Source organism: Apium graveolens, chromosome 6 (genome assembly GCF_009905375.1).
Source record: "Apium graveolens cultivar Ventura chromosome 6, ASM990537v1, whole genome shotgun sequence".
In the NCBI taxonomy this organism is placed as follows: Eukaryota; Viridiplantae; Streptophyta; class Magnoliopsida; order Apiales; family Apiaceae; genus Apium; species Apium graveolens.
Genome location: NC_133652.1, coordinates 220,776,603 through 220,799,614, shown reverse-complemented (window position 1 = coordinate 220,799,614; position 23,012 = coordinate 220,776,603). Strand labels below are relative to the sequence as shown.

Sequence of the window (23,012 nt, the reverse complement as noted above, 5' to 3'; positions counted from 1 at the left end):
TTTCTTCTTCAAGCTCTCGGCCTCTTTTCTTAAAAAATGAAAGTCCAAGCTCCTCCACTTACTATTTAGCAAGGTAATTATCCTAGCTTCTCCTAGTTAAGTTACATACTTCCTATAAGTTTAAGCTTCTAATTCCAAGCCAATCTTTTTCTATAAATCAAGAAAGAAGATGGTGAATAGTAATTCTTGAAATTAATTTTTATGTTCTTGATTTCTTTGAAAGAACAAGCTTGTAGGAGGTTAGATTAAGGCTTCCATGGGCATTCCAAGGATCTTTCATGGATTAAAAGCTTCAAGGAAGGTATAACTCTTCATGATCTTAGCTTTAAGTTTTGTTGTTTAGATTTCCTAATGTTTAGATGAAGGGTTAGGGTAATGGGTGTGTAATCATGTTAAAGCTTGTTATGAGTATTTTAGTTGGTGAGAGGCATGATTATTGATTTGATGGGGCTGTTGGAGTGTGTTTTGGATGGATGTTGGTGGTATGATTGATTTGGGGTTGAATTGTGGTTGGTTTTGAATGGTTTAAATTTGGGAAATTACGTAAACATAGCCGTCGTAACGTCCGATTTTCTTTAGACTGTTTTTGTGCATAACATTAGGACCCAAGAACCCCCTGCTATATTATGACCATTGCTATGTCTAGATAGCTCGTGTTACGAGCTTCGTTTTGATATGTGGTTCGTTCGATTCCGATGCACGGTTTAGGAGAAACGACCGTTTTAAGTAACGGCGTTTCGCGAACGAAACTTTTCCCCTCGCCTTACTTTGAAACATAGGTTAAAGACCAAAAAGGGTTAATTAATGTATGAAACAATTATGGTAAGAGTGTTAGGCAGTTGGTAAGACACTCGCGAAGGAATCGCCTTAAAACTCATAAAGGTTAAATTATTAAAAATAGTGGAGCCGAGGGTACCCGAGTGACTTAAGAGAATCAATAAGCGCAAAACAAGCGTTAGAGTCTAAATTAGTTAAAGTATAGATTTACAAGTGACTTTGGTTTAATTCCAACTTACTTGTTGTTTATAGGTTACCAGACTCGTCCCGAGCCATTCGTAACCCCCATTCGCTCAGGCAAGTTTTCTACCCGTTATACTGTTGTTGTGATATAAATATATGTATATGCATTATCTTGTGATAAGTGCATGATTGTTATTAGCAATTTTTGCGATATATTGGAGCATGCTGATATGGTATATATGCATGTCTGTTTCGTAATCTGGTTATCTATCTGTTGATTTCAATGCTTATAGTTGCATAATACCTATGCTAGAAATAAGCAGTAGTTGCGTATACCCTTAGTACAGGGACCCAAAGGTGAAAATATTTTCTAAAACCGGGAGTCGAGGATCCCGAGTAGATTTTGTATATATGGATATAAATATATATATATATATACTTATATATATATATATATGGTCATAGTTTTCAAAACTATTAATCGAATAAGGTTTATTCGATAACTTTAACTTTATTTTATTATTGAATATTATTTCGAATATTATTCGAAGGCGTATGACTCCTTTATATTAAATGAATATTATTTTGAATATTCATTCGAGGACTTATGACTCCTTTTATTTTATTACCTGAATATTATTTGAATATTCATTCGAGGGATTATGACTCAGTTTATATTATTTAATGAATATTTTTGAATATTCATTTGAGGATCTATGACTCCGATTATTTGCTGAGATTTGTTCTTTATTTTATTAAAGAATAAGGTGTAAATAATCAAACTTATTTTCGATTATTCAAATAAAGATAGTACTTTCATATAAGTATATCTTTGGTTATTTAATACTCGTTTCAAGTATAAGTTTTAAAACTTCTACTTCAATTATTTTTATAAAGATTATTCTTTATGGGAATATTATTTAAATAATAATATTCAGTCATTTTCTAAATATTTTGGGGACTGATTTACTTCATTAAATCAGCTTTACTCCAAACACTCTATAAAGTGTTTTCGAGTCTTCAAAATGATTTTTAAAAGTTAGAGCGGATCCCAAAACTCATTTTTTTATTTAAGATCTTCCTTTTTAAGGGGATTTAAATACTCGCTCAAAACCTGAGGGATCCGGCTCTGTGGTGTATTTTATATTCGCAACACGGTTGCAGTTTTGGTAAATGACTTGATTACTTACCCAACGTTCGGGAAGTAAGTCCATCTATTGAGTCGGCATAAGCAACATGGGCTCAGTGGGCGTCCATAATAGTGTAAGTGGCTCAGTGGGAGTCCATCAAATGCATAAGTGGCTGAGTGGCAGTCCAGCATAAGGTCCTATTGAGACCAGGGTGATGACCAGTGGGGAATTCGTCCATCTACTAGTAGAAAAGGTTACTTATGGGTATCTTTGCCTGATCAGCAAGATATCTGGTTTATGCCAAAATTCTTTTCCTTTCCAAATTTATTGGATATTTCAAACTCTGTTCATACTTTACATGACAGAGGTTTTCAGGAAATTGTATAAAGAAGATGTATATGTGAATATATATATATATATCAGAACTTAATGAAGTATATCATGACTTCATTTCCTTTAATAATATTTTAAAGATTTAATCTATTCAAATCTTGTCTTGTAGTCTCATCTATGTGATGAACTTTTGAAACTGATTATAACTTGAACGGTGGTAGTTCAAGTAGTATTGGGAAAGATATAAGTATATTGGGGTATCTTGTAACTTCATCTTTTAAACTTATATCTAATTAATAATTGTCTTATGAATGACAAAGATTTTCAGAAAAATGTTGAGACAAGGTTAGATATATGAGATCACCTTGCAACGATATTTTTTTATATAGTTATACACTGGAACTCTGTGTCCCCCATTTTCTTCTTCAAGCTCTCGGCTTCTTTTCTTAAAAAATGAAAGTCCAAGCTCCTCCACTTACTATTTAGCAAGGTAATTATCCTAGCTTCTCCTAGTTAAGTTGCATACTTCCTATAAGTTTAAGCTTCTAATTCCAAGCCAATCTTTTTCTATAAATCAAGAAAGAAGATGGTGAATAGTACTTTCTTGAAATTAATTTTTGTGTTCTTGATTTCTTTGAAAGAACAAGCTTGTAGGAGGTTAGATTAAGGCTTCCATGGGCATTCCAAGGATCTTTCATGGATTAAAAGCTTCAAGGAAGGTATAACTCTTCATGATCTTAGCTTTAAGTTTTGTTGTTTAGATTTCCTAATGTTTAGATGAAGGGTTAGGGTAATGGGTGTGTAATCATGTTAAAGCTTGTTATGAGTATTTTAGTTGGTGAGAGGCATGATTATTGATTTGATGGGGCTGTTGGAGTGTGTTTTGGATGGATGTTGGTGGTATGATTGATTTGGGGTTGAATTGTGGTTGGTTTTGAATGGTTTAAATTTGGGAAATCACGTAAACATAGCCGTCGTAACGTCCGATTTTCTTTAGACTGTTTTTGTGCATAACATTAGGACCCAAGAACCCCCTGCTATATTATGACCATTGCTATGTCTAGATAGCTCGTGTTACGAGCTTCGTTTTGATATGTGGTTCGTTCGATTCCGATGCACGGTTTAGGAGAAACGACCGTTTTAAGTAACGGCGTTTCGCGAACGAAACTTTTCCCCTCGCCTTACTTTGAAACATAGGTTAAAGACCAAAAAGGGTTAATTAATGTATGAAACAATTATGGTAAGAGTGTTAGGCAGTTGGTAAGACACTCGCGAAGGAATCGCCTTAAAACTCGTAAAGGTTAAATTATTAAAAATGGTGGAGCCGAGGGTACCCGAGTGACTTAAGAGAATCAATAAGCGCAAAACAAGCGTTAGAGTCTAAGTTAGTTAAAGTATAGATTTACAAGTGACTTTGGTTTAATTCCAACTTACTTGTTGTTTATAGGTTACCAGACTCGTCCCGAGCCATTCGTAACCCCCATTCGCTCAGGCAAGTTTTCTACCCGTTATACTGTTGTTGTGATGTAAATATATGTATATGCATTATCTTGTGATAAGTGCATGATTGTTATTAGCAATTTTTGCGATATATTGGAGCATGCTGATATGGTATATATGCATGTCTGTTTCGTAATCTGGTTATCTATCTGTTGATTTCAATGCTTATAGTTGCATAATACCTATGCTAGAAATAAGCAGTAGTTGCGTATACCCTTAGTACAGGGACCCAAAGGTGAAAATATTTTCTAAAACCGGGAGTCGAGGATCCCGAGTAGATTTTGTATATATGGATATAAATATATATATATATATATATACTTATATATATATATATATGGTCATAGTTTTCAAAACTATTAATCGAATAAGGTTTATTCGATAACTTTAACTTTATTTTATTATTGAATATTATTTCGAATATTATTCGAAGGCGTATGACTCCTTTATATTAAATGAATATTATTTTGAATATTCATTCGAGGACTTATGACTCCTTTTATTTTATTACCTGAATATTATTTGAATATTCATTCGAGGGATTATGACTCAGTTTATATTATTTAATGAATATTTTTGAATATTCATTTGAGGATCTATGACTCCGATTATTTGCTGAGATTTGTTCTTTATTTTATTAAAGAATAAGGTGTAAATAATCAAACTTATTTTCGATTATTCAAATAAAGATAGTACTTTCATATAAGTATATCTTTGGTTATTTAATACTCGTTTCAAGTATAAGTTTTAAAACTTCTACTTCAATTATTTTTATAAAGATTATTCTTTATGGGAATATTATTTAAATAATAATATTCAGTCATTTTCTAAATATTTTGGGGACTGATTTACTTCATTAAATCAGCTTTACTCCAAACACTCTATAAAGTGTTTTCGAGTCTTCAAAATGATTTTTAAAAGTTAGAGCGGATCCCAAAACTCATATTTTTATTTAAGATCTTCCTTTTTAAGGGGATTTAAATACTCGCTCAAAACCTGAGGGATCCGGCTCTGTGGTGTATTTTATATTCGCAACACGGTTGCAGTTTTGGTAAATGACTTGATTACTTACCCAACGTTCGGGAAGTAAGTCCATCTATTGAGTCGGCATAAGCAACATGGGCTCAGTGGGCGTCCATAATAGTGTAAGTGGCTCAGTGGGAGTCCATCAAATGCATAAGTGGCTGAGTGGCAGTCCAGCATAAGGTCCTATTGAGACCAGGGTGATGACCAGTGGGGAATTCGTCCATCTACTAGTAGAAAAGGTTACTTATGGGTATCTTTGCCTGATCAGCAAGATATCTGGTTTATGCCAAAATTCTTTTCCTTTCCAAATTTATTGGATATTTCAAACTCTGTTCATACTTTACATGACAGAGGTTTTCAGGAAATTGTATAAAGAAGATGTATATGTGGATATATATATATATATATATATATATATATATATATATATATATATCAGAACTTAATGAAGTATATCATGACTTCATTTCCTTTAATAATATTTTAAAGATTTAATCTATTCAAATCTTGTCTTGTAGTCTCATCTATGTGATGAACTTTTGAAACTGATTATAACTTGAACGGTGGTAGTTCAAGTAGTATTGGGAAAGATATAAGTATATTGGGGTATCTTGTAACTTCATCTTTTAAACTTATATCTAATTAATAATTGTCTTATGAATGACAAAGATTTTCAGAAAAATGTTGAGACAAGGTTAGATATATGAGATCACCTTGCAACGATATTTTTTTATATAGTTATACACTGGAACTCTGTGTGTATTATGCATGGAAGAGGACTTCCAAGATTTTGAAAAGTATATATGTATATATACTAAATATTTTGCGACTTCATCGCATTAAGATATCAACTTGGTTCATTTCTTTTGACCAAGACTTTCATGAGTACTATGAGAAGGCTCATATACTATTAATCATTATACATATTATTTTGGTGGGCTTGCTGCTCACCCTTGCTTTCTTCTTTCATCACACAACAACAGATAGAAAAGATGAATAGGACTAAGCTCCCAATTCGCAGGCGGATATGAAACATTCCGCAGTTTCCTGTAGGCGTGGATGTCGCTGTAGCTGAGGTAGGAACTACCAATAGGCTAGGTTTTCAACTTATGATGTACCAGACTTATGTATATTTATGAATTGTAATAATGGCAAAGAAAATGTAAATTTATTCAGAAAACCTTTTAAGGTGTATTGGCAGATAATTGTGGAATAAAATGACTTGTGATTATTTTTGGATGTTCATCTCTGAGACTATAACGTGTGGTGTGTGTGTTTATTGTGGGGTCACAGTACAGAATAGTTGATTTATTATTAAGATTGGGTGTTATTAGGGGAAATGGAACTCGTGACAACCCGGATCCCCAACCCCGGATCTGGGGGTGTTACATTTGCACATTTCCATTTTCAGTGTTAGCAAATATGTGCAGAATCTATTAGGTATGTGACCCTTCTTCGTCTATTGAATCTTGGCCCTTGATCTTGTATTCTTCAAGCTGTATTTGTAGTCTTTCCAGTTCAGTGATATTTTTTTTGTTCACTGATAATCTTGAATCTTCAATTTGTCTGCATTCTGAATTATGAAGTTGTTTGTCAAGATCTTTTTTGTTCTATAGAGATGTCACATATCGATAAGTAAAATGACTTATCGATATCTTGAGTGCTCTCCATGTGTTTTTGGCTTGTTGAGGTCTCCAGTTCTCTAAAAGTAAAATGACTTGTCGATATCTCCAGTTCTCTACATAAGCTTTTTGTCTTGTCGATATCTTCAGTTCTCTACATGAGGATTTGACTTGTCGATATCTCTAGTCTCTTTATAAAAAATTGACTTGTCGATATCTCCAATTCTCTATATGGACTTTTTGACTTTTCGATATCTCAGTTCTCTACATGCAGATTGACTTGTCGATATCTTTTGAGACTTCTCTACGAGCCATTTTAGACTTCTCGACATACTTCTCGAGATTCCTTGATTTGTGACTTGTCGATATTTGACTTGGAACATTTTTCCTAGAACAACATTATTCATTTCCAAGTTTTTATACTTCTTTATGAGGCATGTTCAGGATTGATCTTCTTTCAGAGTTTATTCCCTAGCTTGATGGTTGTTCAAAGAAAAATTTTCCAGTCTAATCTACTTAACATTTTTACAAACTCAAGAAATACAATTACAAAATACAAAATTATATTATCATACAACTTATCCTTAGGGTTGTCAAGATGACTTAGTCTTGTTATGTACATGCATGTCTTGCACAACAATCTCCCCCAATTTTTGAGAAGATTATTTGTCACAAATTCATGCCTGATAACAAGACTAACCCTAAGCTAAAATTTAATAAAATAAGATTGACAAATTTATAAAGTACAACTTTTATACATTCTTGCAGTTACATTCAAAATTGAATTATATGCCTATCTGAACTTCTCATGTCCTGGCTTTTCTCTAATTAGTTATTTGAGTCTGACTAGGACCTCAAGTTCTTCAATGACATCAGTTCCTCTTAGAGCTTCTACCAGCTTGAGCCATTCTGCTAATGAGTAATTGTCAAGATGATTGATCTTGTACCTTAATAACTTGTGAGTCTTTATATGCAAAAAATACACCATTTGGAGACACCCTGCTCAATCCCTTGACTTTTAATTCATTAAACTTTGCTGAAACATCTCAATTTCCTGAGCATATTTTCTTTTATTTTCTTCCCTTTCAACTCTTTCCCTTGCATGTTTTGCATTTCTCTCTCTCACCCTCTCAGCCAACTTAGCATTCCTCATCCTTGTAAAAGAATTCATTTCATTCATCAAACTTATTACCCTCTCAAGTTCTACAGTTGAGTAGTTCTCAATAACTTCTTTATTCAAAAAATTGAAGGTATCATCCTTGAAGTAGATCTTGACTTCTCCTAAAGAAACAACACATACTTTGACCTTTTCTTCAGCTAGTTGTTTATGGTAGTCATCATATGATATGTTTTCTGAAATTGATAGAAATTGATCTGGTTAAAGCAATCCCAAAGTGCACCAACTTCAACTTGAATCAATTTAGGTTTTCTCCCTGCAGACTTAAAGTGAGGGTTGGTTGGATGTTTGAATTAAGGTGGTTTGGAGAGTTTCTTTCAGAAAGCTTGGTTTGATTTGATAGATATTTTGAGTAGAAAATTTGCAGTTGGTTTATACAGGTACTTGGGCTTAGGGGTTTGGATAGTTTGAGATATTTTTTGGCTAGGTGTTTGTATTTGGATTGGCAAGGTTTTGGATGTTTGAGTTAATGGTGTATTTGGATTGGTAAGCAGTTGCTGAGAAATATTAGAAAAACCTTCAAGTTGGTCTACCAGCATCTCATCCACAGTTTGAGTTGGTGTTTGAGTATCTTGCATCCATTGGGATAAGAGGTGTAGTGATTGTGTAGAAATTGAGGGTTGGTTAGGGTTGGTTGAGGTTGATGGTATGGAAGGTGAAATTGTACATATGACAGGAGTCACAGTTGAACTCACAGTAGGAGTTGTGGTTATGATAGTGTGTTGTTCACTAGGTAAGTGAACCTCCATTTGAATTGGAGGGGATTTGACCAGGTTACTGTCATATACCATGGCCTCAAACCCTTGTTCCTCTTGAAGGGAACTAGCTCTTTAATGTGCTTGAATACTTGCCTCCTCAATAGTTAGATCATTGACAATTGAACTTCTAGCTTCAATTGTCAAAGTAATTTCAGCTAGGGTTTTGAGGGGAGTTATTTCTTCATGAGAAACCTCCAACTGAATTGGAGAGGATTAAATAGCTCCCCCTCAAAAGTACAACCCTCAAACCTATTAGTCCGTGAAGACTGTTGAGTACATGAATGTGTATTAGAAACTTGCACAAGGTCTTCAACAGAAACTGATGAAACCCCTGTATTTTTATGGTGTCATTAAGGTCTAATTCATCATGTAGCCTCTCACCATCTAAAGATTGTGCCTAAGTGGTGATCACAATTTCATGAATTGTGTCACTTGATTTTGGCAGGGCTTGAGAAGATGATTCAAACCCTTCATTGAAATTAGAAGATAATTTAGAGATAAGATTTGTGAGCTCAGACATGAGTGTTGGAAAATCCCCCTGAATAGATGACGGAGTTTCAATTGATGTGCTCTCTAATTGTGTGCAAACCAATTGACTTCTTTCACCCTTTTGAGAGTGCTTAAGAGGGGGTGCAGACTCATTACATGATGTATAGGGGAGAATTCTTGATTCAATAGTGATACCTTGTTGAGAAGGTGCCACTATAGTCTGTTTAGACCCCTGTGTACAACTACTTCTTTTTGAGAAGATGCAGAGGTATCTATTTGAGTGGTCAACTCAACTTTCGTTTGCTTCTTTGGCTTTTTGACCAAGAGTGACTCAGTTCCTGTTTGAACCTCATCACTCTCACTAACAATGACAAGGGTTGGTTGCTTTCTCTTCTTCTTACTAACTTCATCCTTTTAAGAGGATAAAGCAGTTGGTTTCCTAACATTTAGTGGTTTTAAAGAAAGAGTCTCAGCCATGGAAGGCTTATGTGGGTGTTCCTGCATTTGTGCTACTATAGGACTAGGTGTCCTAACTGAACTAGAAATTAAAGTGCTTCTCATATCAGGCATGGGGTACACTACTAGATAAATGGTCGTTTACAACACTCGAAAATGATGCTGCCAACTAAAATGTTATCTTATGCGGCCAAAAATTGAATAAAGGAATATAAGGCAACATTATAATCAAATGTTGTTGCGTGTGTTACCTTAAATTTTCAATGCAAACACTAATATCGGTGTTATCGGTGTTATCGGTGTTGCTAGACAAGTGAAAAAATGTTGAAAGGGGGGGACCCCGTTATAAGTGAAAAACGAAGCCCGCTCAAATTAAAACTAAAAAGAAACAAAGACACACTCCGCTCAAATGAAATTAAAACACAAATAAAATTATTTTCATCCATCAATCTCTCTCCTTTCGCTCTCTCTTACATCTCTCTGCTCATCTCTTTCACTGACAAGCTGCTCAGTTCATCTCTCTGCTTGGCACGGCTCAGTTCCAGTAGTTTCTTTTCCCCTCACACACCGGTCACACTCCGATCATCTCTTTTTCATAGATCCGGTCATTTCTCCGGCCCTCTCTATTTAGAGCTCCGGTCCTCTCTTTTTATAGCTTCAGTCTTTTCCATTCTACTAATTAAATCATCTATGTGGATATGTTTGTTTCTCCATCTTGTTAGTTCGATTGTGGTAGTTTCCAAGCCCTCGTTATTTGAGGTTTTTTAATTTGTTAAATTTGGGGGTTTTACAAACCCTGATAATTGGGATTTTTTTCTACTTAGGGATTGATGTGCATGTATACATATATATTTATATTTTTAACCCTTTGTTTGTTATCTTTTTTATGATATTTGTTTCTATGCTCCTGTTTTGGTTGTTCTATGTTCCGAATAAAGAAGTCTTTTTATTAGTTCTAGGTTATTCATTGTGTTCGCGGAAGGTTTGGCATGTTCTCGGTTGTTAAAAGATAATGGAATGGATTAAACACTCTCCTGGCCATGAGTGAACAATTTAAGTATGTAAATTGTGTTATTCTATACACTTTTGAAAATATTAATGGCATAATAGTCCAGATAGTAAATGATTCCACACATGGTATGTATCGAAAACATTGGAACATTATTTACAGTGATGAATGAGTGTAATCTAGTAGTCATTAGAAGAAGATTTACGATTATGTTATTTACAAGTTACAAACAGACATACGCTTATAGTTTACTAGAAACAATTTTTTAATAAAGTATAAATATTTCAGTGCGTATCTTGTTAAAGGGAGAATAAAATCGAGAAATTGGAGTAATGTTAGAAGGAAATTACAAGTTTACAATGGTTTAAAAAGTCAAAAAGGAAAGAGAAGAAAAGTGTAATTTCGTTTCTTCCCCAAGTCATGTTTTGATAAAGTGTACTAATGTGCTAGGTCCTCTCGTCCATAGACCATAACATATATTTTAAAATGTTGGTAATTCTTTTCGGTGCCCCAGTTTTTCGTTGTTGCTTCTTGGTTTTGTGTCGACATTGTTAATAATAGGAAGTCCAATTTGATGAACATTTGTTGTATTAGTAGGCTTCTGGAACTTTTGGACCAATACCGCATCGCCTGCCCCCATTGCAGAATCAAAACTCATTCCATAATGTGCTACCATTAATCAACCAGGAAAGTGTAGTGTGTGGATCTACACCTAAATTCTCCCCTAGAATGGCCCTGAGAAATAATTCTATGACATGGGGAGGTTATTTGGATTCTCCTTTTCCAGTAGTTACTGGAATTCAATATGTGTTGGCATACTCTATGGGAATAATGAGTAACAGGCTCTTAAGTGGTCATCAGGGTCCTATCAAACCTAATGCAACCAATCATCCAGCATCATCATCAAGTGTTCCTAGTGTGGCCACCAGTTCAGGAGGTCAACTAGAAAGTTATGTTTTAAAGTCTAAGGTCAGTAGTTTATATTTATGTATTGTAACGTATATCTAGTTGATAAAGTATGTTAAGTATATTCGGGTCCACCTGGTGCCAATTTATTTATCTATCATGTTCCCTCAAGAATTTTGTGATCAAGAGCTTGCTAGTTCATTTCAAGCTTTTGGTAGAGTCTTAAGTGCCAAAAGTTTTTGTTGACAAAGCAACTGGAGTGAGAAAATATTTTTATATAGTTTGAAATTTAAATTATACTTTTGGAGTTGGAAGTATATAATTTTCTTCTAACTAGCCTTTCTCAGCAGGATTTGTAAGTTCTGACTCACCAATAGCTGTTCAATCTGCCATTAAGACGATGAATGGTTTCCAGTTAGGTGTTAAGAAGTTGAAGGTTCAACTTAAAAGAGATAACAAACAAAATTAATTGTAATAATTTGATCCTTTTAATCTTAATTTGCCTTCCTTTCCTTTATTTCATGCTGCTAAATTTCTGATCCTAGATTTTATCTTCCCTAATTACTGCATGTCTGATATTTCTACTCTTTTACCAGTTAATAAAACCTTTATTTGGTCATGTAATATCTTAATGAAGGTGATTTATACTCTTTGGTTCGGAATGTTGGTGGTATTGAGTAAGATTTAGCACGTGTCTATATTGCAAAACTGGTGTGTTTATAACCACTGTCTTTTAATCTTAATGCTCAAACTCCCTTTTGTGATTCCATCTTGTTATTTTTCAGGTTTGTTTTTTCATCATTTAAATTTTATTTCTGATCCATGTGGTATAATAAATGAAATAACAGTAATTAACCTCGTGCTAATGTCTCCTGGTGCGTTGTCCTTGTGGCCCTTTTTCTAAATAACCAATGTGAGCCTTATCCTGATAGGTTACTTTGGTGGAACTTTTAGGACCATCTTAATTTGGGGGTTGATGGTAAATACTCATTCACAATAAATTAAAGATATGATTGTTTGAGAATATTAATGAAGTTAATGATTATCATTGATTTCAATAATCTTGTCTAATTAGTCCTTTAACTTGAAGATTTTTGTGTGAATTAATATTTTGGTTCGGGTTTTGGGCAGGGGTGCTTTTGAGAAAGAGAATGAAGTAATATCGTCGACTTTTTCAGTTGGTGATCTTTTTCTAGAACTCTACTAATATTTTTAGCAGCTGAAAGTCAATGGTTAAAGATGGTTTCTAAAGCATGTAATTTTATTTAAGTTAAAAGTTTAGGTCGGAGTAATTGGAATTAGTATGATTTGAAAGTTTATGTTGGTATGACTTGGACCTTTTTGTACTAGTGGAAGTTCTGTATTAAAGTATTTATATTGGAAGTTCTTTAAGTTGCATCAGGTTTAAATATTGTTTGGATTAATTTAATTAATATTGGGATGTTTTATTAGATAATAAGCTGCTTAAAAATTGCCACTAAAAATGTTGCCTTGGTCTGAGCATGTGTTTGAAAGAATAAATTAACTGGTGTTGCTATAACATGATAAGTTGTTGGCAAAAAAGAAAAATCTAATTTAACTGGTGTGGCTATAAAAGGAAAAAGTTGTTGCAATAAGAATTATGGCAACATCAACATTATATTGTTATCGAGTAGAGGGTGTTGTCATAGAGTTAAAGTCAACACCAGTGCTAGTGTTTCTATTGAGTTAAAAAATGTCAGCAAAGGATCCTAAGGCAACATAATATGGATGTTGGCGTAGTTTTCTAAAATATGTTGGCATAATATAAAAGCCACATGCAAATTTCCAACACCCTCAAAATTGACCAAAGTGTTGCTTTACGCCTTTTGACTATATTTTTAAGTATTTTTAACATTTTTTTGGATGTTGCTGAAGATCATTTATATGGTAGTGGTAAGGGTAAGTCTTAAATTTCTCGAACATAAAGTTGGTGACAGTCAGACTTACCTTTACCCGATTCTTTGTGTTAAGTGAGTCAAATAGAATTTTGGACACTTGTTTACACATGCCTATTTGATTGATATCTATTCTTTCAGTCAAGTGTATATCATGCACTTTATAATTTAAAGCAGACATAATAAATCTAGGGAAAAAGATTTCTTTACATTTACTTACCAAAGGCAGTGTGAGCCTTGTGCTGAGCTCTCCCAGAATGAGTCTTCTCACATCAATGTGCTTGTAATACTTTTGAACCACATTGGAGATATTGTCAAAGCCTGTCTTCCTGCATGTGAAGGCTCTAATCATTATGTCAAACATAAATGACCATTCTTTTCATAGGTGCTTCTTATTGAGCCTGGCCAAATCTATCTTGTCTGTATAATGATTGAAGTATATAAATTATGAGATTTTTTTAGATCTAGGAGTTGTACCCATCTTCTCTGTAAGGATTCTCAGTGCCTTGTTTAGATCAGAAGCATTATATTCCATTGTAACCTCCTTGATTTTGCAGTTTATAACTAGTGTCATTACTTGATTGTCATCTTCATGAGAGGAAACAATAGCACTATTTCGGAACTCATTCAAAACATCCAAGTACAACACAGGGTTTGTTGTGAGTGCCCCTATAAGATAAGAATTAACCACAAATTTCATAAAGCACTTGAAGTTGTCAGGTGCCTGTATTGGATCAATGAAAGCTAAAAAGTTTGTACCCTCCTTGGGATGGTTACCTTGAAAGTGTTTATGTTGGATGCCATTAGAGAGAGTTATGAATTTAGTTTAGAAATAATTTGAGAGAGAGAGAGCTTAAAACGGTTTAGAATGTTGAAAAATCACATAAACTAGGTCAATTGAGATCTCGAAAGCGTAAAGAGGGGTTATGTCAAGATGTCTGGATATTTATAGGGTAGAGATGTAACTTATTGACAAGAGAAGAATGAACAGTTGAAAATTACTTGTAGAGAAGTCATATGACCTATAGAGAACTCATGTCGAGATTTCACTTTCGCGACTCTTATCGAGAACTAGATAATGACTTATCGAGATGTTGTATAAATATCCAGTTTATCCCTTATGGACTAAAATATTCTAATTTATATTAAAGAAATCAACATAAAATTAAAATTGATTTTATATTAAAAGTATTTTAATAAAATAATTTATTGAATCAAATTGTTTTAGTTTTGATTTATTGATAAGTTTAAAATTTAAACTGGTAGAGAACTCCATATCGATAAGTATATTGAGATCTCTACAATGCGTGTCGAGAAGTCATAAAATGACTTATCGACAAGTCATTAAGACTTATCGAGAACTCAATTCTCTACATACTTTTGATCTTTTTTAAATCTGTCTTATATTAATTTCACATATTAATGATGTGAACTAACATTTGGACAGTTCTTCTTAGAATCAGAAAAATTCCAAGTCGGGTTTATTTTTGAAGAATAAATATACAGAGAAATCTAAAATATTTATAGATCATATTCCAGTTAATTCTTAATTAAATCAAATTTATTTTGATTTATCATAATTAATCTACTGCAACTGTTAGATGAGTTCTTACCTTTAGGATGAAGAAGTTAACATACCAATTTCACTTACAAGTCCAGTGAAAGTTGCTTCATCAAAAGGTTTAGTGAAAATGCCAGCTAACTGTTTTTCAGTTGCAACAAAAATAAGCTGAATAGTACCATTTGCTAAATGTTCTCTAATAAAATGGTACCTTGCATCAATGTGCTTAGTTCTAGAATAATTAACTGGATTATCAACAATGGATATAGCACTAGTATTGTCACACATGATTGGGGAGGGGGGTTGAATAACTTAATTACCTATTTAAAAATTATTATGGCATTTTAAAAATATTTATCTCGTTTTAAATATTTTACCGAGTAGTTATGCAGATTATAGATGCGGAAATAAAAGACAAGGAAAAAAATACCACACGTGAGATTTATCCTGGTTCGCGATGGCACAACCTCTAATAGATTCACTCACCCCTATATCTATTCCCCGAGCTCCTCTCCCGGACTCGAGTTTTTCCCTTAAAATAAACTTGCTCCTTACGTAGGTGGAGAAGCCTTTACAATCCCACAAATATTTTTATTGAATCCTAGCTCTAGGTTAGCACCTCAAAATAAATTTATAAACCTACACAACCTATCTTAGACAATAACACCCGTTATTTCTTCAACTTGATGTAGAACCCTTGGTGTAGTCTTTGTCCTTCTAGGCTTTTGCTGGTCTTAGATCTTAGTAGTTGGTCTTGGGTCTTTCCTCTTCCTCACGGTGCAAAGACTACTAACTCCCCGTTAGTACGTCAAGGACTTGGGTCTTAGAACGAGAATCACCTCACGTTACTTTACCTCACTGCAAAACGAAGAAGACAATATCTACGAAATAATCTAGTTATATAAAAAAGGCTTGGACTAATAAAATACTAGACCAAATGACGTACAAATATTCTTAAAAGAATATTGATGTATACTTTTTATTGAATATTACATTTTAATCAAAGTATATTTATTATTACTCGAAGTAGTTAAAGTGAAGTACATAAGTAATAAATAAGTAATAATTGTTAAGTCCTTTAAGTATTCTTAAGGCTTTATAAATGTATACTTTCTTTTGACTAATATAAATGTCAAGGTATACTTGGTCTTACTTTGTTTTGGATAATATATCTTATTTCCAAAGTAATAAATATATCACGTTCTTAGTGAAGCGTTATAGCTTTCGGATCTTTGATAAAAAAAACTTCTCGTTTAATATAGTCGTGTGTAGACTTTTGAATATCGAGAGCGTTACACATATTCTTTAACTATTTGCACTTAAATAAATCTGTTTGGAGAAAAATATTCTAAGTCAAAATCTCTACAAGTCACAGATTTAATGTTATAGAGAAGTCATTCGAGTTGCAGAGAGTACCGACGGATGAGGAACATCCATCGGGATAGTAGTTTGGCTAGTCGACGGATGACTGCTGTTAGACACATCCGTCAGGATACAATCATTACTCGACGGATGAGCAATATCCACCGGGATAGAAGAAATGAATGAATTTAGAGTGGAGAAGTCAGGAAAGCTACTAGAGAACTCAGAAAGATATCAACAAACCAAATTGAAAAATTGAAGATTGGAGATATCGACAAGTCATTCCTTCACTAGAGAACTCAGAGTTATCGACAAGTCTACATTCAGTAGAGAACTCTGAGTTATCGATAAGTCAAGTTCCATTAGAGAACTAAGACTTATCGATAAGTCGAAGTGAAGATGTGAAGACTAGAGATCTCGAGAAGCTGAAGACCTCTACAAGCCAAACTAAATATGGAGTGGTAGAGATCTCGATAAGCCTATGTACTTATCGAGATGTCAAGTGTTCTATAAATTTAAACTGGAGATCTCGAGGTACAGTCTCAAAGTACAGAATTGCAGATCAGTTCAATATGAAAGATAAACAATCAACAAACAATCCAATAGCTGGATTAACAAGTCTACAAAAAGTAGCTTGAAGAGTGTGCAAGATCAATGGCAAAGATTAACTGACAGAGGAAGATTAAAGTAAACATGGGATGCTAAAGATATGTTGAGCCAGAAATGGAAGATTAACTTTTCTATAAATAGAAATGACAAGTGACAGTTTAGAAAAGCTAATAACATATTTTATTATCCACTGTGTAAACCAGCAGTTAACTGAGTTATAAAGTTAACACTCGTCCTTAGTTAGTAGTAACAATTTAGATCAAATCTCTTAAATCACTCTCAAGAAGAAGCTGAGCTATTTAACATCAAAGTGCTTAGAAATTTTGTAGCAAAACAGTCTTAATTTTAATATAAAATTAAGTGAGTTTTGAAGATCTATGTTCTTTATTTTCTGCAAGTTTAAATTCTACATGAACACTTTTCTCTACAAGATTTAATTTACTTTGTTCAACCATTAACCTTCAAGAAAAGCCTAAAAATAGTAAAATACATTCACCCGCCCTTTGTGTGTTATTCATTACCTAACACGCAGTACAGGCGTCTGGCTAGGAGGATGGATGCGATGCATGACATCCACAGCAGGTTTACACGAGATCTCACCCAGGCATTGGGGACAGCTTTCAGAGCCACCGGTGTTGACATCCAGTGGCCAGTATTTGGTGAGGATTCCGTGTATCCACTTCCGGACACACCTGACACTCTACCCGTTGAGGGTGAGGAGCCTGATTCTGATTAGGTATGCATGAATTCCTTAATATTATCTTCATTGAGGATAGTGAATATTTTAAGTTTGGGGGTAATAGTTGAAGGAATATGTTTTGTATGATTCGCATATAGTTTCATATTCATGATAGTTTAGTTTATATAGTTGCATATTTTGCCATGAAGTTTTTTTTTTATTTTTGGTAATTTTTATGTTAGTTTGTTCATATAGTTCATGCATTTGCATTATAACATGATCCCTTAGTTGATTTTTCCAGTTGACTTGTGATATTGATGCTAATGTAGTGATGTCGTGTTTAGAGATGTTAAGTTGTATTAAGTTGATTTGCATGCTAGAGACAATTATATTTCACTAAGTCTTATATGTTGCTTAAGTGCTAGATCATGATCATGGTTGTTTGTTTGTCAAGGTTTAATCGCTTGTTTATATTTAAAATTTAGGATATTCTCTTAATAATAAAATAACATGGATTTTTAGAAATTGGAGAAAAACTGGATTTCATTGCTAGTTGTTGTGGCTAGGTGTCAAATGGCTAGTAGCCGACTCATATTTATATAAGTAGTCTAGGGTTGAACGAGATGGAGCGAAACACACTCGTTCAGAAATTGAGAAAAAAAAAGAAAAAAAGAAAAAAATTAAGTGTTATGTATAATTGATCACGAGTAGGCTCTTTAGTACTCGAGTTATTAAGTTCTTAGGGGACTTTGTGCCTAGTGACCTAAGGCTTTTATAGTCTGGGATATGCTAACCTAACGCTCGCTACATGGGTACTATTGTACAAGTCTTTTGTGGACCTCACTTATTGCCCTGTCGCACCATAAAGTGACATTTCTCCCAATTGAGAACCAGATTGGTCTCAACACACCTCTTGAGAATGTCGCCTAGATTCTGCAAGCATTCATCAAATGAATCGCCAAACATAGAGAAATCGTCATGAACACCTCCACATTCTGACCAATCATATCAGAGAAGATAGCCATCATGCATCTCTGAAATGTGGCCGGTACTTAACCCAAAAGAAACCCTTCGAAAGGCGAAAGTACCAAATAGACAATAAGAACTCTTGCCAAGTTCATAGTCGGACTACCTAACGTAGTACTGACAGTTAAAACCCTTATGGGAACCCTTATAAATATCGTGATAGAAGCGTAGTTCGTTATCGTATATGGTAGCGGGACTCCGAACCCTGAGGTTGAGAAGCAACAACGCGATGATGTTTTACTACATATTGGGTATCAGATTGTGGATCCGATAGAGCGTCCTAACGAGGGACCAGATGATGTTCATATTGAGGATGTAGCGGTTGAGGATGTTGTCCTAGAATGGATTGTTGCTGAGGAGGATCCCGTGGGGGATCCTGACAAGAATGAATAAAGGACCACTGAGGAATTGATAACCATGGTTAGGAAAACTACCAGAGGAAGGATTGGTCGGTCACTACCGGAGGTTCGTTCAAATTCGTAAAGATAGTAGCCCCTTTAACGCGGCTTACTCGTAAGATTGAGAAGTTCGAATGGATAGAGAAATGCGAGAACAACTATTAAGAACTGAAGCAAAGATTGGTGATGGCCCCTATGATGGCATTTCCGGATGGAAAAGGAGATTTTGTGATGTGTAGTGACGCTTCGCATAAAGAATTAGGGTGCTTCTTATACAGCACAACAAGGTAATCGCGTACGCGTCAAGACAATTAAGGGAATATAAAATTCGATATCCCCACCCATGAGCTTGGGCTCGTGGCAATAGTTTTTCCCTAAAGATTGGAGGCACTACTTGTATGGAGAGAAGTGCAAGATTTACACAAACCATAGGAGCTCTAGTACATTTTTACGTAGAAAGAGCTCAACATACGCCAGAGGAGGCGGTTAGAGCTAATCAAGAATTATGATTGGGAGATTCTTTATCATTCAGGGAAGGCCAATGTGGTGGCTGATGCCCTTAGTAAAAAGGAGAGACTCAAGATGATAATGTCTTTGAGAGAGTTTATAAGAGATTTTGAGAAAATGGAAATAGAAGTGAAGGTAACCGGAGCCGGTACCGAAAAGCTGTTTGAGATTGTAGTATAGCCCGAATTATTGGAAAAGAACATATTGTGCCAGAAAAAGTGATGAATGAAGGCAGAGAGCCAACAAATAGATAAGAGATTAATACCGAGAAAGATGATAAGGTAATAATGAGGTATTCCTACAGAATTTTGGGTTCCAAATGTTCAAGAGCTTAAAGATGAGATCTTAGATGAAAGCTAGTTTGAGGAATAAGATTTAGAGAAAACCCTGAATGTGATAATCAGGGAGGTCGCAATCAAGATGTAAGGAACCCAGAACATAATGAAGTGGAAAACAAGGATTTTAACGTATAAGATAACCCCAATTATGGGAGAAGGATGAAACATTTGATACTGAGAAAACAGAAGTCGAGTAAGGAAAGGAGAGCCGAGATGGTACTCTTATACGGAAATTCATGGACCTGTCTAAACAGAACTTAGACTATTATCCCCAACCACCACCCTGAGGAAACAATGTGGTGATAAATTCTTTCAGGACCTTTAAGTCGCTAAGCTCTCAGAGTTCCAAGGAACAAGCTGACCCAGTTGAGGCAAAAGCCTGGCTAAAGGAAATATAAGAATCATTTGAGATTCTGAATGATTAACGAATCACAAAAGACTATTTTTGTCACTTACCCTCCTAAGAGAGAGGCCATCCGCTGGTGAAAGGCCAAGGAAGGCACGGAGCAAGAGATTATAATAAACTAATTTAAGTTCAGTCAATTGTTTTCAGGAAAGTACTTCCCAAGGTTGTGGAGATAGTGTAAAAGCTTTAGAGCCAGAACAAAGGCAGACGAGTATGATGAATTATGAATCTAAGTTGTAAAAGTTATCAAGATTCGTTCTGAGGACACGAATCCAGAATGACAGGATATTTGAAATCAATGTTTATGTTGTGTTGGTTCATGAAATAATGATAAGAGAAAGGAAAATAAAAAGAAACTGAAGTGGAAAGGAATATAAAGGCAATAGAGTTTGAGGAATGATAAGGGAGTTGGGTATGAGGAAACCCTAAAGACTCGTAGCAATAGAAATAAAAAAGTATGTAATCTTCAGGATGAGGGTGATTCACCATGAGTTAAAATTGATGGTTGAAGGCATAAGAGATACATATATTTTATCCCCTGTAAGTTGGGAGGATTCGAGGAAACCTTGAGATAGTTCGAAGGATAAATAATGAGACGCGGATAGACTGAGGAGACAAGGAAGTAAGAAATTAGGAAAATTGGATGAAGGAAGTGACCTTCAAGAATGTGAAGTGTAAGACCGGTGGCTTGATACCCAGAAAGGGAGATGCCAGGTATGAAAGATATCCCAACATTGAGATGACTGTTGAGATAAACAACAAAAGTAAATAAGGAATTATTAAGAAGAAGTTCACGTTGAACACGACCAATATCTTCCAGAACATCCCTGTTGTCATTACCAAATTAGGCAAGCAAAGCAGAAAAAAAAACCGTTGTTATCTTTTGGAGGCCATATGGATTGACCTCAGTTTGAATAAGGATGCTATTGTGAAATTAAGTATAGACTATCGAAGTGAGAATGATTGAATAAGGTAATCTATCAAGTATATATGACTTGATTTATCCATGGAAGAGTGTAAGTATCTTTTAAAGGTGGAATTAAGGATAAAACACCGATAACTTGAAATGAATCCTAGGGGAATGCATAAAGGTTGGCATTTCACCCTTAATAGGGACAACATGAGTTTTGACAGTATGAATTGGAAAGTATTAAGGTAACAACAACCTTTAAGGATCAGTGGAGAAATTTTTCAGAAGTATATAGACAATGATTCTAGTATTAGTAAATGGTATCTTGATATGCCCTGTGCCTAGGGTGTACCTGATGAAGGATTTAAGGATAACCTTAGAGGTTTTACAAGGAGAAAGGTAATATTCAAAGTTCTCAAGAATAGAAATTTTGATGAAGGAAATATGATGTAATTATAATAATGCCAGGTGGGGCACGTGTTGAACCATAAGAAAGTATAGATCGATCCAATGAGGGTTGAGATTGGTGAAAACAAGAAGGACCCAAGATAAGAGACGTCCTAAGTATGATCGAGAGTCAGTCGTGGCAATGTTCACATCTAAAGACTAAGGCAATGACTTATGGAAAAATGGTGATTTTTTTTCACCAGGACTTAAGAGAAGCATTTTCACATAAGCAGTGATTGAAATGAGGTAGAAAATTTAGTTGGAGGTGGTTAAAATGACATTGATTGTAAGGAAATTTTACTATCAGGAAAGGCCAAAGAGGTGGCCAACACTTTAAGTGTAAGAGGACAATTATCGGCGCTCGTGCCAGAGGAATACAGTGATAATGGTTAATTCCGTGAAGGTTGTATTATGGTATGAAAGATTGACATTCCTTCTGATGACTGTGCGGTACTCAACCGTAATAGTAGTTTGGTAAAGATTTAATTCATGTAATCGCCGTGAGCGGGCTTTCTATCTTAGAAGGTCCTATCTTGAGATAAGCCAGGAGCATGTTACGAAAGGACTAAATGAACCTTTGAGCTTCGTGTCTCCCAGTAAAGAAATATGGTTAATAATGGTATTAGCCTGCTATCGTTGCTTTGATTGAAACTCTTCTGCAATTTTATCTGCTTCATGTCATGTATGTACGTCAGGATCAGGATTGTTCTTCACGAATCATGAATGGTGATTATGTTACCTCCTTAGAAGGATTCGATATGATATGAATGGACTCCGTATGGTTAGCTATTAAAACTTCATGGAAAACGAATGACTACAGTAGGTCAGCGATGGACCATAGTAATGCAGCAATGATTCTGCGAGTAATGAGCTGATTACTTACGACCGTGAGAGTTGTATTGGGATGGATGTTGAGATTGAGTACCACTAATCGGGTCGCGGTTGTGTACAAGTTATCATTGATAGACTAATTAAGTCGATTATCTACCTACTGAATATTTATTCCTTCTTATCGATAAAGAGTAGTATTACTATACGAAGAAGGTTACGGAATAACAATGGATTCTAGTAACTATGATGTCTAGAATGAAATCCGAGATTCGATTTTGCTGTCAAGGGAGTTTCAACGGTGATTGTTTATAAGCTCGAGCAAGAGCATGGGTCCATAGAATGATGGACGGAATAGTAAATATTCAGACACGTGAAATACAATGCTATATTACTTGATGTTGATATATATATATATACGTATATGTTTTGTTCTCCTATGAGAAACCTCTATAGTTCAGAGGTAGATTCCAAGCCAGATATTTTGTGGCAGTATTTTGTTTTTTACATATATACCATTCTCTTCAATTCGTTCTTTTCTCTTCTTTTCATTGCATGTAATTTTAGAGAAGAACAACCCTTCCAGAAGGGGAGGTATTGCCGAATGACTATCTATCTGTGTGATAGAAGCCTAGTAGGATACCACATGTTGTTTAATT

The 23,012-nt window shown here is 34.7% G+C and overlaps 1 long non-coding RNA gene across 3 annotated transcripts; it reads left to right on the top strand.

The window, feature by feature from the left end:
- Nucleotides 1–9,812: 9,812 nt before the first annotated feature.
- Nucleotides 9,813–13,797, top strand: LOC141668061 (uncharacterized). 3 transcript variants are annotated; one of them, XR_012552876.1, is made up of 3 exons: nt 9,820–11,429; nt 12,299–12,345; nt 12,498–13,797. It is a non-coding gene; the product is annotated as an uncharacterized LOC141668061 (long non-coding RNA). The 3 variants fall into 3 exon arrangements; XR_012552875.1 differs by lacking the exon at nt 12,299–12,345 and adding an exon at nt 11,717–11,837 and having other exon boundaries at nt 12,498–13,791; XR_012552874.1 differs by lacking the exons at nt 12,299–12,345; nt 12,498–13,797 and adding an exon at nt 11,717–11,878 and having other exon boundaries at nt 9,813–11,429.
- The last annotated feature ends 9,215 nt before the right edge of the window (nt 13,798–23,012 follow it).